An 18,055-nucleotide genomic window follows, 5' to 3' on the forward strand; every position below is an offset into this window, starting at 1 on the left:
AGCAGCAGCAGTCCCTCTGGCCCCACTGCAGCCCAGCACACAGCAACATGTGCTATGCTAGAGAGACACACGCTGCTGACAGTTAAGAGGAATGGTGGGGGGTAGTTGCAGACCGGGGCCCACCTCGTAGCCCTCCAACAGACCCAGGTAATTAGTACCCCCCTCACAGCATAACATATCAAGCATATATGAATAACATTATTTATTGGAGTGCAAGAACACCATCACTGATTTTAAAGGAAAAGTTGAAAAAATTTAAATGGTGATAAAGCTTAGTCCTACGAGTAGCCACAGTTTAACTGCTGGCAATCAGTAAGGACTGTGTAATATAGGCGAGATAATGGATAGGAGGAATTAATCCAGTCATGTGTCTTAGCTATGGAGAACACTAACATTTATATCCCCCTAAAGGGTCAACCACTTTATCAGATTTATATTCTAAATCAATAGAACAAAAAAAAGCCTAGGACCCAATGGCAGACCCATTGTCGTGTGCAAAGCACAGTGATATCCCAGATATGTCCATTGAGCACAGTCAGGAACAGGAAAAAAAAAAGAACAGACAGGTAAAATCAAACATTCGTCAACCTTAGGAACAGTTTGTCAAGAATTATCTGTATCAGAGGAGTCTTAACTTATCTTCATATTTCTTTAGGTCATCCCCTCCACTGCAGTCCACTTGTTGCTTTTAGGGAAGGGTGGAGGCTTGCCAATCTGGAGGACAGATTGCTGGAAGGTTACTGGATGGTCAAGAGCCTCACAGAATGAGCTGTTCCTATAGCTATTGCTATAGTCAATGCAACTGAATTGTATTGAATCTTGAAGCATGAGTGTTTTCCCATTGTTCATCATCTGTAGACTAAAGGGATAATTCCATATATATTTGTCATCATGCATGGGATTCATCCATCAGAGGCTTCAGCATTCTTCAGAGCTAAAGGGTATACCATGAGAGATCTCAGAAGATGTGTATTCTGTATCCATCAAAATCCACACTATCCAAAAGCCACATAGACTTGAGTACTTTTATCTTTCTGGTTAAAATAATGTAACCTACAGATGACATCACATGTTCTATAAGCTGACACCCCTCAGGAACATTTTTGAATGGTAATTTATATTAAAATGCAATGAGGCCTTGGAAATGCAATCTGAGAGAAATTATCCAAGTCATTAAGATTGTACTGCGAACTTATTGTGGGCTTTTAATTTGGTTTACAATAATTCTAAATATTTTTGGTTAGAAAGTCTTTGGTTGGTAAATATTGAAGAAGTTAAAGCATTATTATTGCTATTATAAAATTTTACCAGGCACTTGTTAAATTATGTTTGTTTTTTAAAACTATAGTATGTCCCACTTCAGTAGTCAGTTACTCCCACCTTGTGAACCACACATGATGTGTTCCATTTGTAATGACTCTATAACTTCACAGGAATTTTCAGAAATTAATATTCAAAATTGAAAGACATAAGGACTAAAGCTGGCCACACATCTAAAGATTATCTGTCCAACCAGCCAACTAGTAGATTGGTTGGAATGAAAATCTGGTAAGGAATACAATCAGCAACTTGCTCCCAGACGCTGAAAAATGGACCAAAACTGTTGTATAAACAAATAGTTTAAATCAAACATTTAACAAACTTGTCTGACGACCATTTTCATCTGTTTTCTGGCATTTAGGAGTAAATTTCTGATCATCATTTACTCCCATTCCTTACCAGATTTTCATTCCAACCAATCAACAAGTTGGCTGGTTGGATGTAAGTTGTTCTAGTGTGTGGCCAGCTTTATACTTCAGTTATTATAAAAACTATTTCATCCATTTACTAACTTAGGGACACTAATCACTAGAGATGAGCAGGTCCGGTTCTCTGAGAACCGGATGTACCCAAACATAGGGGATCCAAGCCAGATGCGAGTCAGGCTCTGGTTTTCCCGCTTGACTCGGAGTACAATTGGTTGCAAAACTGTTGTCCAAAACAGCGGTGTGCTTTCACTGTGCTTTGTCCAGGGGGCTGTTTAACAGGAGTGTGCTGTGCTCTGCCCATGGGGTGCTGTTTTATCAGGGGTTGTGTGTCTAATCCAGGGGTGTGCTGTCCCTGTGCTCTGGCAGTGCTGTTGTCCAAGACAAGGGTCAGCTGTCACTGTGCTCTGTCCAAGGGGCTGCCTGGGGAGGGGGATGTTCAATGAGGGGCTTTGTGTCCAATCCAAGGGTGTGCTGATCATCCAGTGTGCTGTCCATCCACGGGCTGTAAAAAAAAAAGTAAAAAAAGGTAATTTTTTTTGTGCTGTACCCCAGTGTATCCTTATAAGCACTGTGATGCTGTATGCTGTACCCCCCCCCCCTCCAGTGTATCCATATAAGCACTGTGACAATGCTGGTCATACTGGAGAGTAATATTCATAAAAATATTGTGGCGCTGTAGGTAATTCATTCCACAGTATAAAATTCATAAAAATATTGTGACGCTGCCATTTGTACCGCAATGTAAAATTCATACAAGTATTGTGACACTCTAGGTTCATCATACTGCAGTGTAATATTCATACAAGTATTGTGATGCTATAGGATCATCATAATGCAGTGTAAAATTCATACAAGTATTGTAACACTGTAGGTCATATGGCAGTGTAAAATTCATACAAGTATTATGATGCTGTTGGTCATTCATACCGCAGTGTAAACTTCATACTACAGTAGTATTGTGTGTGATGCTGTAGGTTCATCATACAGCAGTGTAAAATTCATACAAGTATTGTAACACTATAGGTTCATCATACCAGGTGTGATATGATTTACCACCGAACATGAGCCCGGTGGTTGAAATCCCGACACCAGCATGCCGAAGAGCGCAGATCCTGATGGAGGTAAGTAACCTATCTAACCCTCCCCTCTTCCCCCTATAACCCTAACTCTCCCTTAGGGGTGCCTAACCCTAAACCCCCTTGTGCCTAACCCTAACCTCCCCCCAGGGGTGCCTAAACCTAACCCCCCCCTCCCCGCAGCCTAAACCTAACCCTCCCAGGAGGGGGCCTAAAGCTAACCTCCCCCAGGGGTGCCTAACCCTAACCCCCCTTCCCCTAGCCTAACCCTAACCCTCCTGGGGGGTGCCTATCCCTAAGTACCCCGCAGGAGCCCCTAGACATAACCATCCACCCCACGGCTATCCGCTTACGACGCCCGGCTTACCTTCTTTCGGTATGCTGGGCGTTGGGATTTCGGTGGGTGGATAATGATAGGTATCGGGATTTCGACGCCTATCATTAGTCCATTGGCGGGATTTCCAGGTCGGGAAGCCAGCGGTCGGCATATCGACCATTGGCTTCTTGATTACCTCCTATCATACCGCAGTGTAAAATTCATACAAGTATTGTGAGTGACGCTGTAGGTTCATCATACCGAAGTGAATAATTCATATAAGTATTGTAACACTGTAGGTCATATAGCAGTGTAATATTCATACAAGTATTGTGACGCTGTCGGTCATTTATACAGCAGTGTAATATTCATAAAAATATTGTGACACTGTAGGTTCTACCCCAGTGCATTCACGTAAGTGGCGTGACTCCACAGTGTCCGCAATTTTTGGTAAAAATTGTGGTGTGTGCTGTACCCCACTTCATTCATGTTTGTTGATATGGAGAACAATCAGTTGAGAGGAGAGCAGGAACCAAATACTAGTGCTGGAGCTGCTGCCACCAGTGATGATACTTGTCCGTCAATGTCATCTACTAAAGCTAATGCCCAAGGGCAAGAAGGGCTTAAGTCAGGGCATCTAAAATCCAAGAACCAATCTTTTACAGTGGTAAAGAATAAAAAATCTAAGGGAAATTTAGCTGCAGAAAGACATAAAATTTGCATTATTCCTTTCACCACACAAAGTGGCAAGGAAAGGCCTTGGCCTTTATTTATTACAGGTGATTCTACCTCTTATGATGATATACTGCAGGGCCTTCTCCCTATAGAAGTTTCAAAAAAATTTAAATCGTTAAGGCACAGGAACCAACTGTGTGCTCAGAAGTGTCACAAATCCCTGAGGAGAGTCTAAAAGTGTTTGCAGGTGCCATGTGTGAGCCTGACCTTTCCAATACTGTACTTAAATAGGAGCCTCCTTCCACCAATTGTACACCCTCTGCAAATGTGGGGATGAGCAGGACAAGTCAACATGCTGACTGTTACGATTCTCTTGAACAGGAGAGATCGCAGGACTGCTGACCAGTGCTTGGTATGGTGGAGTGGCAGTCCTATCAGTGACCTGGACTGATATGTAGCAGGATAACAGACAAGCCTGGACTGGACTGGGCTGGGCCAGAAAAGAATAGACTATGACAAGACTGACAGAAAAACAGACAAGGACGGGACACGACAAAATAATCACAGGATACTAGATATGGCCTAGAGGCCATGGTGCGGTTTAGACAGCCGGGACTCTAGACAGGAAGCAGGCTGTGGGCTGGTGCTGCTGCTGGGGCAATTGCCATAGATAGACAGTCTATGGTTTGATAATGGCTTTGAGAGCCGATGGTGCGGCAAGGGTGCCGATGTTGCAGTGATGGTGCTGATGTTGGGGCAATTGGCGTTGATAAACAGTCTTGAGTTTGATAATGGCTTTGAGAGCCGATGGTGCAGCAAGTGTGCCGATGTTGCTGCAAGGGAGCTGCTTGGAGCAGCTAAGAAGCCAAATGAGGAACGTTGGCAGCATGAGAGCTGCTAGATTCGGCTAGGAAGCCGTTTGGAGATTGGTGGTAGCACGGAAGCTACTTGGAGCGTCTAGGAAGCAATATGGAGATTGCTGAGCAAACGGCAGCTCGGGGGCTGCTAGATGCGGCTAGGAAGCCATGTGGGAGTTAAGTGAATAGGAAAACTGGAACAACCTGACTCTGCAGCCAGGTCGAGAGAACTCAGATACTCTGTAATGCGGCCTGTGTCATCTGGTTGACACAAGCAGCTGAGATGGTCTAGGAAGGGTCCTAAACAGCAGACAGGTGGATTCAGATGCTGCAGTAACACATAATGGAGGCAGTGAGGTGGAAACACTGCAGGTAACTAGATGAATGCAGACAGACAGGACTGTGGTACACTGCCTTGCAAAAGTATTCACCCCCTTTGCTTTTTACCTTTTTTGTTACATTACAACCTGTCATTTTTTTATTTTTTTTATCTGAATTTTATGTGATGGATCTGCACAAAATAGACTAATTTGGTGAAGTGAAATGAGAAAAATACATATAAAAAATAATCTTTATAAATAAAATTCTGAAAATTGGCATGTGCATATGTAATCACCCCCTTTGCTACGAAGCCTCTCAAAACTTCTGGTGCAACCAATTACCTTCAGAAGTCACATAATTAGTGAAATTAAGTCCACATGTGTGAAATCTAAGTGTCACATGATCTGTCAGTTTAAACACACCTTTTATGAAAGGCCCCAGAGGCTGCAACATCACTAAGCAAGAAGCATCACACTATGAAGACCAAGGAGCTCTCCAAACAAGTCAGGGACAAAGTTGTTGAGATGTACAATTCTGGCTTGGGCTATAAAAAAAATATCCAAATCTTTGATGATCCCCCGGAGCACCATCAAATCCATCATCATCAAATGGAAAGAACATGGTACCACAACAAACCTGCCAAGAGAGGGCCGCCCACCAAAACTCACAGACCAGGCAAGGAGGGCATTTATAAGAGAGGCAGCACAGAGACCAAAGGTAACCCTGAAGGAGCTACAGAGTTCCACAGCAAGACTGGTGTATCCGTGCATGTGACCACAATAAGCCATACACTCCATAGAGCTGGGCTTTATGGAAGAGTGGCCAGAAAAAAGCCATTACTTAGTGATAAAAATAAGAAGACATGATTTTAGTTTGCCAAAAGTCATGTGGGCGACTCCCCAAATGTATGGAGGAAGGTGCTCTGGTCAGATGAGACTAAAATGTAACTTTTCGGCCACCAAGGAAAATACTATATCTGGTGCAAACCCAACACATTCCATCACCCCAAGAACACCATCCCCACAGTGAAACATGGTGGTGGCAGCATCATGCTGTGGGGATGTTTTTCAGCAGCAGGGACTGGGAAACTGATTCAAGTCGAGGGAAAGATGGATGAGGCTAAATACAGGGATATTCTTGGGCTAAATCTGTTTCAGTCTGCCTGTGATTTGAGACTGAGATGGAGGTTCACCTTCCAGCAGGACAATGACCTGAAGCATACTGCTAAAGCAACACTCGAGTGGTTTAAAGGGAAACATTTAAATGTGTTGGAATGGCCTAGTCAAAGCCCAGATCTCAATCCAATTGAGAATCTGTGGTCAGACTTGAAGATTGCTGTTCACAAGCGGAAACCATCCAACATGAATAAGCTGGAGCAGTTTTGCCTTGAGGAATGGGCAAAAATCCCAGGGGCAAGATGTGGCAAGCTCATAGAGACTTATCCAATGCGACTTGCAGCTGTAATTGCCGCAAAAGGTGGCTCGACAAAGTACTGACTTTAGGGGGGCAAATAGTTATGCACGCTGAAGTTTTCTCTTATGTTGTCCTAAATATTGTTTGATTCACAATATAAAAATAACACAACTTCACAGTTGTAGGCATGTTCTGTGAATGAAATGATGCAAACCTTCAAACAATCCATTTTAATTCCAGGTTGTGAGGCAACAAAACATGAAAAATGCAAAGGGGGTGAATACTTTTGCAAGGCACTGTATAATACTGCAGGGCTGAATGGAGACAGGATCCAGATAAAATAACCAAAGTACTCAGTAGACCTGCAAGCACTTAGGAACTGAACACAACAAACATACACTGGTAATGACAGCATAACTGGCAATGAGATCAGGGCTGGGTGTATACTTATGAGATGCAGGATAAAATCAGAGACCATTCCTGAAGAGTGATTCCTAATAAAAAGGCATGTGTGTACCTGCTCTGCAGAGAGAGCTAGTTAATTAGTGAACACATGAAACAACACAAACACAGACAGACCTGAATGACAGTCTATGAATTGACACAGACAAGACAGTATTTCTAGCTTCCTTCAAAAAGCCAGAACAAGGATAGCACATGATGCAGTATCCCAGTAACAACTAAGACTGGGAATTGCCACCAAGATGATTTGCTAACTGCAAATCCTAACACTGACATAGAAATCAAGGACGCTGCTGTGGAAGTGCACCAGGATGAGGAGGATATTTGGGTAGCTGACACTAATAAGGATGCTCTTGATGAGGATGTTGATAATGAGGATGTTGTTTGTGTAAATCAGGCATCAGTGGAAACAGTTGTTGCCCATGATAAGGAAAAGCCATTGTCATGCCTGGACATAAGACAAAAAAATCCACTTCTTATGTTTGATATTATTTCTATCCAAATCCGGACAACAATTATCAAGCCATCTGATAAAGGAAGTAAATCCAAGCAGCTGCCATCTTCACCTCCAACACCTTCATCAGCAATATCCTCAATCATGAACAGAAGTAGTCCTGTATCCAATTTGATAATGCTCACTCAGCCCACCCCTTTACAGGATTCTTCAGAAGAATTAAGCGCTATGCCTGCTGCTGCTGGGAGTGGAAACTCATCCCAGAATGGGACCAGGAAGACTACTAGTAGTAGTTTAAAAAAACAATTGACTGTTAAACAATCATTTGCAAAGGGAGCAAGTATGACAGCAGTCACCCAGTTGCACAGCGGATCACTGACGCCATAACATCTACTGTATGCTGGAATTAGATGTGCATCAAATATGCACCATTAATTCAGTGGGTTTTAGACAGTTAATTGAGGTCCTGTGTCCCCACTTCCAAATCCCATCTAGATTCCGCTTCATTAGAAAAACAATTCCCAGCCTGTACAAAGACGTTAAAAAACATAATTAGTGTCCTCCAAAATGCCATTGTACCCACTGTCCACTAATCCACGGATACAGTATGTGGACAAGCAGAACAGGAATAAACGCAAGATTACATGACTGTAATAGCCCACTGGGTGGGTGTATTGCCTTCAGTGGCACCAACAGCAGCAGCAGCAGCATCTAAGAAAAAGCAGCTCATTCAGAGGAAAGCTACTCTGTGTATCAAGCAGAACAGGGCAAGCAGAACAGAGCAAACACAATATTACATGACTGTAACAGCCCACTGGGTGGGTGTATTGCCTTCAGCGGCACCAACAGCATCATCTAAGAAGAAGAAGCTCATTCAGAGGCAGGCTACTCTGTGTATCACTGGTTTCACTAAGGGGCATACCGCTGACAACCTTTTAGAAAAAAGTCAGGGAAGTCATTGCAAAATGGCCTACCCCGCTTGGACTCTCCTAGGGATTTGTGATTTCTGAAAACACCACCAATATTGTGAGAGCAATGCAGCTGGGTGAATTACAACACGTCCCATGTTTTGCTCACACAATCAACTTTGTGGTGCAAATTTATTTTTTAAATGACAGGACCGTACAGGAAATGCTCTCTGTGGCCTGACAAATTTGTGGACTTTTTCGACATTTAGCAGGTGCATGTAGAAGATTGCAGCACATGCAAGAAATTATGAATATGCCCTGCCACCAGCTGAAGCAAGAGGTAGTTACATGGTGGTACTCCACCCTTTATATGCTTTAGCAGATGGAGGAACAGCAAAAATCCATCCAAAGCAACACATTGAAGTATAAAATAGAAAGAGGAGGGGGAATGTACCTTACCCAAGCTAAGTGAAAAATACATTCCGTGTTGTGCAAAGTTCTGAAAACCTTTGAAGTAGTCACCTGTGAAGGAAGTTCAGACACTGCCAGCTTGAGACAGGTAATTCCCCTAATTAGACTGTTGAAAAAGCAGCTTGAGAAATGGAAGGAGGAGCAGAAATAAAGAAATTCTGCTAAGTATTTCGGACTTGTAGATCAAGTCCTTTATTCGCTTAGCCAGGATCCAAGGGTTGTCAGGATCTTCCAATCATATCACTCGATATGCTCGATCCTTGGTTTAAGTCATATGTTGTGTCTTTCTTCTCAATGGACACAGATCTGAAGACATGCAAAGATCTGTCTGTAAGCAAATTGTCAGCTCAAGTGGCGCGTGATGCAGTTATGGCTTATCCTTCAGTTTCTCCAGGAAGTGCGGCTGCCAAGAAAAAATTCAACTTTCCCAAAAAAAGACCAACTGGTGATGCAGATGAGTCAACACAACCAAGTTTTGACATCTATTTGGGTCTAAATAATTGCCTACAATTAATTAGACCTTTACCGTGACTCCATCTGATATGGTCACCAGAATGGTTGAGGACTATTTTAATGATAGCATCCAAATAGGCATGTCAGACAGTCCATTTAACTACTGGCAGGAAAAAAAGACAATTTGGAGAGCCTTCCACAAACTGGCTTTGCTTTACTTGAGCCTGCCACCCTCCAGTGTGTACTCAGAAAGAGTTTTCAGTACAGCTGGGAACTTGTTCTGTGGGGGCCCAAGTAATCCAATCGCTTCAGCCACAATTGGCAGTCCCTGAACCAGGGCCGGATTTATCACTAGGCAACTAAGGCGGTCGCCTAGGGCCCTGCGGGACCCAAGGGGCCTGTGGCGGGCCTCTCCCCCCGAAACCCGACACTGAAGAGAACCTGCAGGCTGCTGCCCCGTGTGTGCTACTGCTGGCAGGGGCCGGGCAGGAGAGGACACACATATAGTATTAGTATCTAGTAGATGCATGGCCCAGGATGTGATGCTGCTATATACTATTAGTATATAGTAGCATCACATCCTGGGCCATGCATCTACTAGACAGGGAGAGTAGGAGGAGGCGGAGTTGAAGTGCAGGGCCGGCCCTACCATAGGGAGGGTACGCGGCTGGTTCTGCCAGAATAGAGAGGTGTGGGGTGGCTGTCCCCGCTCTCCTCTCATGGTTGTAGGGAGGGCGGTGTAGTTTGTGCTGCCCCCGCCTATTATCCTCTGCTGCAATGTAATGCCTGGCGACTGGTGTCTGCCGCGTATGTTATCTTTTGAGCGAAGCGTACCGCTCACCTGCCCTCGATTCCCCTAATGATCCTACGTAATATCGTGGATGTGATGTCATCACATCGTGACATTGCTAATACTGCGCTGTCAGTGGAGGGAGGAGAGAGACTCGCGCGGCTTGATACAAGAGTGAGAGTGTTGGAGGAGCCTGGCTGCCAAGAGGAACAAGCAGACAGATAACTAAAGAAGGTAAGTGAAATACTTAGGGGGAGGGAGGCACATTATTGTAATTACAAAGCGGGAGTCACACTGCCGAGCACACTGCTGAGGGGGGAGGAGGGGAGCATACTGCTGGGAACACTGAGGGGGGAGGAGGGGAGCATACTGCTGGGAACACTGAGGGGGAGGAGGGGAGCACACTGCTGGGAACACTGAGGGGGGGCACTGCTGGGAACACTGAGGGGGGGCACACTGCTGGGAACACTGAGGGGGGGCACACTGCTGGGAACACTGAGGGGGGGCACACTGCTGGGAACACTGAGGGGGGGCACACTGCTGGGAACACTGAGGGGGGGCACACTGCTGGGAACACTGAGGGGGGGCACACTGCTGGGAACACTGAGGGGGGCACACTGCTGGGAACACTGAGGGGGGAGGAGGGGAGCATACTACTGGGAACACTGAGGGGGGAGGAGGGGAGCACACTGCTGGGAACACTGAGGGGGGGCACTGCTGGGAACACTGAGGGGGGGCACACTGCTGGGAACACTGAGGGGGGGCACACTGCTGGGAACAATGAGGGGGGGCACAATGCTGGGAACACTGAGGGGGGGCACACTCCTGGGAACACTGCGGGGGGGCACACTGCTGGGAACACTGAGGGGGGGCACACTGCTGGGAACACTGAGGGGGGGGCACACTGCTGGGAACACTGAGGGGGGCACACTGCTGGGAACACTGAGGGGGGAGGAGGGGTGCATACTGCTGGGAACACTGAGGGGGGAGGAGGGGAGCACACTGCTGGGAACACTGAGGGGGGGCACTGCTGGGAACACTGAGGGGGGGCACACTGCTGGGAACACTGAGGGGGGGTAGGGGAGCACACTGCTGGGAACACTGAGGGGGGGCACACTGCTGGGAACACTGAGGGGGGGGTACACTGCTGGGAACACTGAGGGGGGGCACACTGCTGGGAACACTCAGGGGGGCACACTGCTGGGAACACTGAGGGGGGAGGAGGGGAGCATACTGCTGGGAACACTGAGGGGGGAGGAGGGGAGCACACTGCAGGGAACACTGAGGGGGGGCACTGCTGGGAACACTGAGGCGGGGCACACTGCTGGGAACACTGAGGGTGGCACACTGCTGGGAACACTGAGGGGGGGCACACTGCTGGGAACACTGAGGGGGGGCACACTGCTGGGAACACTGAGGGGGGGGGCACACTGCTGGGAACACTGAGGGGGAGCACACTGCTGGGAACACTGTGGGGGGGCACACTTCTGGGAACACTGAGGGGGGAGGAGGGGAGCATACTGCTGGGAACACTGAGGGGGGAGGAGGGGAGCACACTGGTGGGAACACTGAGTGGGGGGGGGCACTGCAGGGAACACTGAGGGGGGGGCACTGCTGGGAACACCGAGGGGGGGGCACACTGCTGGGAACACTGAGGGGGGCACACTGCTGGGAACACTGAGGGGGGGCACACTGCTGGGAACACTGAGGGGGGGCACACTGCTGGGAACACCGAGGAGGGGGCACACTGCTGGGAACACTGAGGGGGGGCACACTGCTGGGAACACTGAGGGGGGAGGAGGGGAGCATACTGCTGGGAACACTGAGGGGGGAGGAGGGGAGCATACTGCTGGGAACACTGAGGGGGGAGGAGGGGAGCATACTGCTGGGAACACTGAGGGGGGAGGAGGGGACAGTGTTGCCACAATATAGGCACTGAAACGTTGCTGATTGTCTAACTTTTGGAATAATCACTTCTCATAAGTCCTATGAGTGCTGCATCTTACCGATAAGTATATATATACAGTATATATACTATATATATATATATATATATATATATATGTATATATACAGTCCCAGCCCTAACCAGTTTGTGTGTGCAATAAAGTGCAAATATAAAAATTAGTTGTGTATATTGGTGACATATTTACATGTTACATGCAGTGCGTAAAGCATGCTGAGGTAACCTAAGGCATGACACCCATTGTTAACAAACAACTTCCAGTAGGTCTGGCAAACATTACGGATGCTGGTTCATCTGAAGAGCTACAGTTCTAGTTCATCTGAAGAGCTACAGGTTGCTTTCCTCTGATGAAAAACAGCAAGTCTTGGTCCCATTATCAGTGGTGTAACTAGGGCAGGGCCACGGGGACTTGTGCCCTGGACGCCATTGGACCGGCGGCACGAGGGGCGCTGCTGGCCACGGTGCCAGCCCATCCTAGTTAGCCAGTGTAGTGCCAACCGCAGTGAGTGCCGTCAGCACTACACATTTACTCAAGACTGGCGCTAGGCTTCCCTGCACTCAGCGCCGTACTATGCTGCACAGCCGAGCCCCTTCCCTCCCCCTGAGCTCTTATCAAATAGCACCAGGCAGAGGGTGGGAGGCGGGCTTAGGCTAGTGCATTTACACACACATTGCCGCCAGTGGAGCGCCGATGTGTGTGTTAATCAGCAGCCAATGAGAGTCAGACAGACTCTCATTGGCTGCTGCTGCTGCGCCCACTGCAAGATCTGGGCTGGAGCTCACTCATGAGCTCCGCCTTCCGGCTCCAGCAGTGGGCAATGGGAGATGTAATGACGTCTCTCCCATAATGCAGAGCGTGCCAGTCCGGGAGGACTGACATGCGAATGGTGACCGGAGCCGGAGGCGTGGATTTAGGTAAGTGTATTTTTTTTCTTTTATTTACTTGTGTGTATTTGTTAGGGGGGAGGTGAACTACTACTGGGGGGACTTCTACTGGGGGCACTACTGGGGGAGACCTCTGCTGGGGGCACTACTGGGGGGGACCTCTACTGGGGGCACTTCAGTGGGGCACCACTACTGTGGGCACTGCATAGGGGGCTACTACTGGGGGCACTATATAAAGGACACTGCATAGGGGGGGACTACTACTGGGGGCACTATATAAAGGGCACTGCATAGGGGGACCACTACTGGGGCACTGCATAGGGGGTCTACTACTGGGGGCACTATATAAGGGGCTTACTACTGGGGGCACAAGGGACACTGCACTGGGGGGACCACTATTGGGGGCATTGTATAAGGGGCACTGGATAGGGGGCATCACTACTGGGAACCTGTATAAGGGGACCACTACTGGGGGGCACTGTTTAAGGGGCCATACTGGGGGCACTGCATAGGGGGACCACTACATGGGGCACTGCATAAGGGGGATCACTGCTGCTGGCATGTATAAGGAAGACCACTACTGGGGGCTTGCATAAGGGGGACCCCTACTGGGGGCACTGTATAAGGGGAACTAATGGGGCTGCATAAGGGGTACCACTACTGGGGACCTGCATATGAGGGACCACTACTGGGGACATTGCAGACTGGGGGTACTGTATAAGGGGCACTACTGGCAGCCTGCATAAGGGGACCACTACTGGGGACACTGCATAGGTGGGACTGTATACGGGGCACTGCATTAAAGTGCATATGGAATGGAAAGCATTGCATACTGGGGGTACTGTCTAAGGGGCACTACTGGCAGCCTGCATAAGGGGGACCACTACTGGGGACACTGCATAGGGGGGACTGTATACGGGGCACTGCATTAAAGTGCATATGGAATGGAAAGGAATGTTCAGAGTGATGAGAAAGGGGTGTGTCATGTTGACATGCCCCATGTTTAAGTGACCACGCCCATTTTTCAGTGCGCGCTCCGAAGGCACGCGCACATGGGGGGGGGGGCGCTCCATTTTTACATTTGTCCTGGGCTCCAAATACCCTAGTTACGGCACTGCCCATTATCCCCAACAACCTGCCTGAGCACAAAGTAAATGTCTGTTTACAGTGTGTACTATTTAGCACCTCCGCAAGCAAGGCCACTGCATTTCTATTAGTGGGCTTCAGTGAGCCTGCTCCCATATATGCCCCAAGAATCTCTGGGCCTAATTCAGACCCACTTGCGAGCGCTCGCAAGCGGGTCGATGTTGGGCAAGTGCGCATGCGCATGACGGAGGCTGCTCCGTCGTGCACATGCGTGAGACCCGGATAGCGATGGCCAAGCCGTCGCTCCAGGTCTCGCACCAAAGGGGGCGTGCTTTCGATGGTGAGTGACAGCACGCCCCCTTTGGTGGGCGTGCCGGGGGTGTTGCTGCCCAGACGGAGGCGTTCCCATGGGAACGCCTACCGTCTGGGGCCGGCCCCACTGACATCACTAGATAGAGCCAAAAGCACTCCAGGGCTTGCGGCCACGAGACCCTACCGCAAGGGTCTCGTCGCAAGCCCGATGGTCGCGATGGTCTTGACCATCACGACCATCATCATGGACACTCGCATAAGCTGTGGGTGGTAACCCACAGCTATGCGAGCAGCCAAAAGGCCTCACTATTAAAAAAAAAATGCCCTGATTCAGAGCGAGCGCTCTGTCAGAGCGTCCGGCTCTGAATCAGGGCCTCTGTGCGATGGTGCAGACACTGCATAATTTCTTCTGACAGACTATCCACAAGCGAATACCAAACCTCCTCCAGATCAAAGATGTCTTTCAGGAATTGAAGAACTTGATCCTACATTGATCCTAACTCTTCAATTTTCTTCAGAATAAAAAAAATTAAATAAATAAATGTACAAAATAAATAATCTTTCCGTTTTTCCCCTGTCTTCAACTACTCCACAAACATACTCCAACTCCCTCGGACCTAGTTCTTGATTAATGAACACATTCTCGGTTTTAACTTCCTATGGGGTTGTATAGTTTATTAAACTGCTATCCTTTCTACCACTGCAGTGCCATTCTGTTTCTTATATGTGCCATGTTGGAAGCTGTATTGCTATACATACAACTTCTGCAACCACACCATTTTTCCATTTAACTTTAATGAAAGCACCACTCTAATAGTGGAAGATCACCTCTACCATACCTCCACATACCTGCTGACAAATAGAGCCAAAGACTTGGGTGGAGGCACTGCTAAGTGAGAAGGAAGTGATTACTGAGACTGTCCAGAGACTACCATTCACTAATATATACAGTATATATGTATATATATATATATATATATATATATATATCTATATACACACACAACAATGGGTCCGGCTCTCCCAGACAGTGTTGCCACAATATAGGCACTGAAACGTTGCTGATTGTCTAACTTTTGGAATAAACACTTCTCATAAGTCCTATGAGTGCTGCACCTTACCGATAAGTATATATATACAGTATATATACTATATAGATATATATAGATATATATATATATATATATATGTATATATACAGTCCCAGCCCTAACCAGTTTGATACCCTAGGCAAGATTTTTGGTGGTGCCCCTAGCACTATCACTAGCTCCGCCTCTGACCGAGCAATCCTCTCCAATACAGCACCAATTAAGCAGCAGTACAGATCACAGGAACAGCCAGCAACATCCAACACCCCTCACTCATTGCATTCCACAGAGCTGTAACTAGACATTTTAGTGCCCTGTGCCAGCAAGAGCATTAGCGCCCCCACCCCCCTGTTTGTCTTTCAGCAGACAGGCCCAGCCTACTGGACTCCACAAAGGTCCATGGGAGGAGCTGCTGTGGCTGGACATGCCCAGGTATTATATGTAATATATATGGTATTATATGTGCCTCTATATGTAATAACACGCACACATGTATGTGTCTATATGTCTCTTACCACCCAACAGTACCTAAACCATTATACAACATAATATACTTGAACCGCTTGAATTCCTAACAAATTCATCATACTTAGGCAGTACACGCTAACAGTAGGCATGCCACACTTCCGGTGGACATGTAAACATGCCCCACTTCCTGCTGAATAAACACTATGCCCCACTTCCGGTTATAGGCAGTATGTGCCCCACTTCCGGTTTAACGGAGTATGTTCATTAGCATCTATATGAACTTAGTAACTGCGCAAGTCTTAGGACTCTGTATACACATTAACCTATCCACACTCCCCGCTGAGTACCAACAACAGAGCGCACGTGCACTTCCGGTTTCGGCCAGGCACGAGTGATGCACTTCCGGTTGGAGGGTACAAATACAGGCAGTAAAGCCCCATACTGATCCAGCAGCAGGACGGCCTTCCACAACAGAAAACAATGACCAGCAGGTAAGACATTGCTTCCCACTACTCACAGCAGCAGCTATTAAGCCACACATTGGGTCAGGAATCTGTTGGTATATCACCAATAGCCACCCTGTGTTAGTAAACATTAATAATAGTATATGGTTAACATACTAGTATATAACCTGTGCTGCTAAACACTGCATAACATCATCTAGATGTATAAAGCTATTGTCTGAGCTCAATCATGATAAGCACTAATTGACAGAGTGTATAGCCAGCAACTATAACCCATTTAGGTATTTATATGTGTGTATGGTAATGTTGGGTAGAATCCATATAATAGTGTTGATAACATACTAAACACTTTATTCTATAAATAAACATTGTTGTTTAACATCTATTGATTTTCCAATATTAAGTCCATATGAGAGGACCTGTTAGACCATTAGCTGATGTTATTGTATTTACCTATACTTTAGTTAACTAACCCTGATGTTAAAAATACTGATGCCATGATAAAGGTTCACTTAGAACCGAAACGTCGGCAAATTAATTTGGTATGCATAATAAAGCTGATTAATATTGCAACTACAAACCAAGTCTGGAGAGTGTTTCCGCGTCGTCGTGAGATGATTGCTTAACTATATATATATATATATATATATATATATATATTTATATATATATATTTATATATATATATATATATTTATATATATATATATATATACAGTCAGGTCCATAAATATTGGGACATTGACAGAATTCTCATATTTTGTCCTCTATTCACCACCACAATGGCTTTGAAATGAAACAAACAAGATGTGATTTAACTGCAGACTTTCAGATTTAATTTGAGGGTAATTACATCCAAATCAGGTGAGCAGTGTAGGAATTACAACGGTTTCTATATGTGCCTCCCACTTTTTAAGGGGCCAAAAGTAATGGGACAAACTAAACAATCCTAAATCTACCTTTCACTTTTTAATACTTTGTTGCAAATCCTTTGCAGGCAATTACAGCCTGAAGTCTGGAATACATAGACATCACCAGACGCTGGGTTTCATCCCTGGTGATGCTCTGCCAGGCCTCTACTGCAAATGTCTTCAGTTCCTGCTTGTTCTTGGGGCATTTTCCCTTCAGTTTTGTCTTCATCAAGTGAAATGCATGCTCAATCGGATTCAGGTCAGGGGATTGACTTGGCCATTGCATAACATTACACTTTTTAGCCTTAAAAAACTCTTTGGTTGCTTTTGCAGTATGCTTCGGGTCATTGTCCATCTACACTGTGAAGCGCTGTCCAATGAGTTCTGAAGCATTTGACTGAATATGAGCATATAATATTGCCTGAAACACTTCAGAATTCATTCTGCTGCTTTTGTCAGCAGTCACATCATCAATAAGTACAAGGGAACCAGTTCCATTGGCAGCCGTACATGCCCACGCCATGACACTACCACCACCATGCTTCACTGATGAGGTGGTATGTTTTGGATCATGAGCAGTTCCTTTCCTTCTCTTCTCTTCCCATCACTCTGGTACAAGTTGATCTTTGTCTCATCTGTCAATAGGATGTTGTTCCAGAACTGTAATGGCTTTTTTAGATGTTGTTTGGCAAACTCTAATCTGGTCTTCCTGTTTTTGTGGCTCACCAATGGTTTGCATCTTGTGCTGAACCCTCTATATTTACTCTAGTGAAGTCTTCTCTTGATTGTTGACTTTGACACATATACATCTACCTCCTGGAGAGTGTTCTTGATTTGGCCAACTGTTGTGAAGGGGTTTTTCTTCACCAGGGAAATAATTATTTTGTTATCCACCACAGTTGTTTTCCGTGGTCTTCCGGGTCTTTTGGTG

The sequence above is a fragment of the Taudactylus pleione genome, unplaced genomic scaffold (genome assembly GCF_031769625.1).
Source record: "Taudactylus pleione unplaced genomic scaffold, aTauple2 ptg000095l, whole genome shotgun sequence".
In the NCBI taxonomy this organism is placed as follows: Eukaryota; Metazoa; Chordata; class Amphibia; order Anura; family Myobatrachidae; genus Taudactylus; species Taudactylus pleione.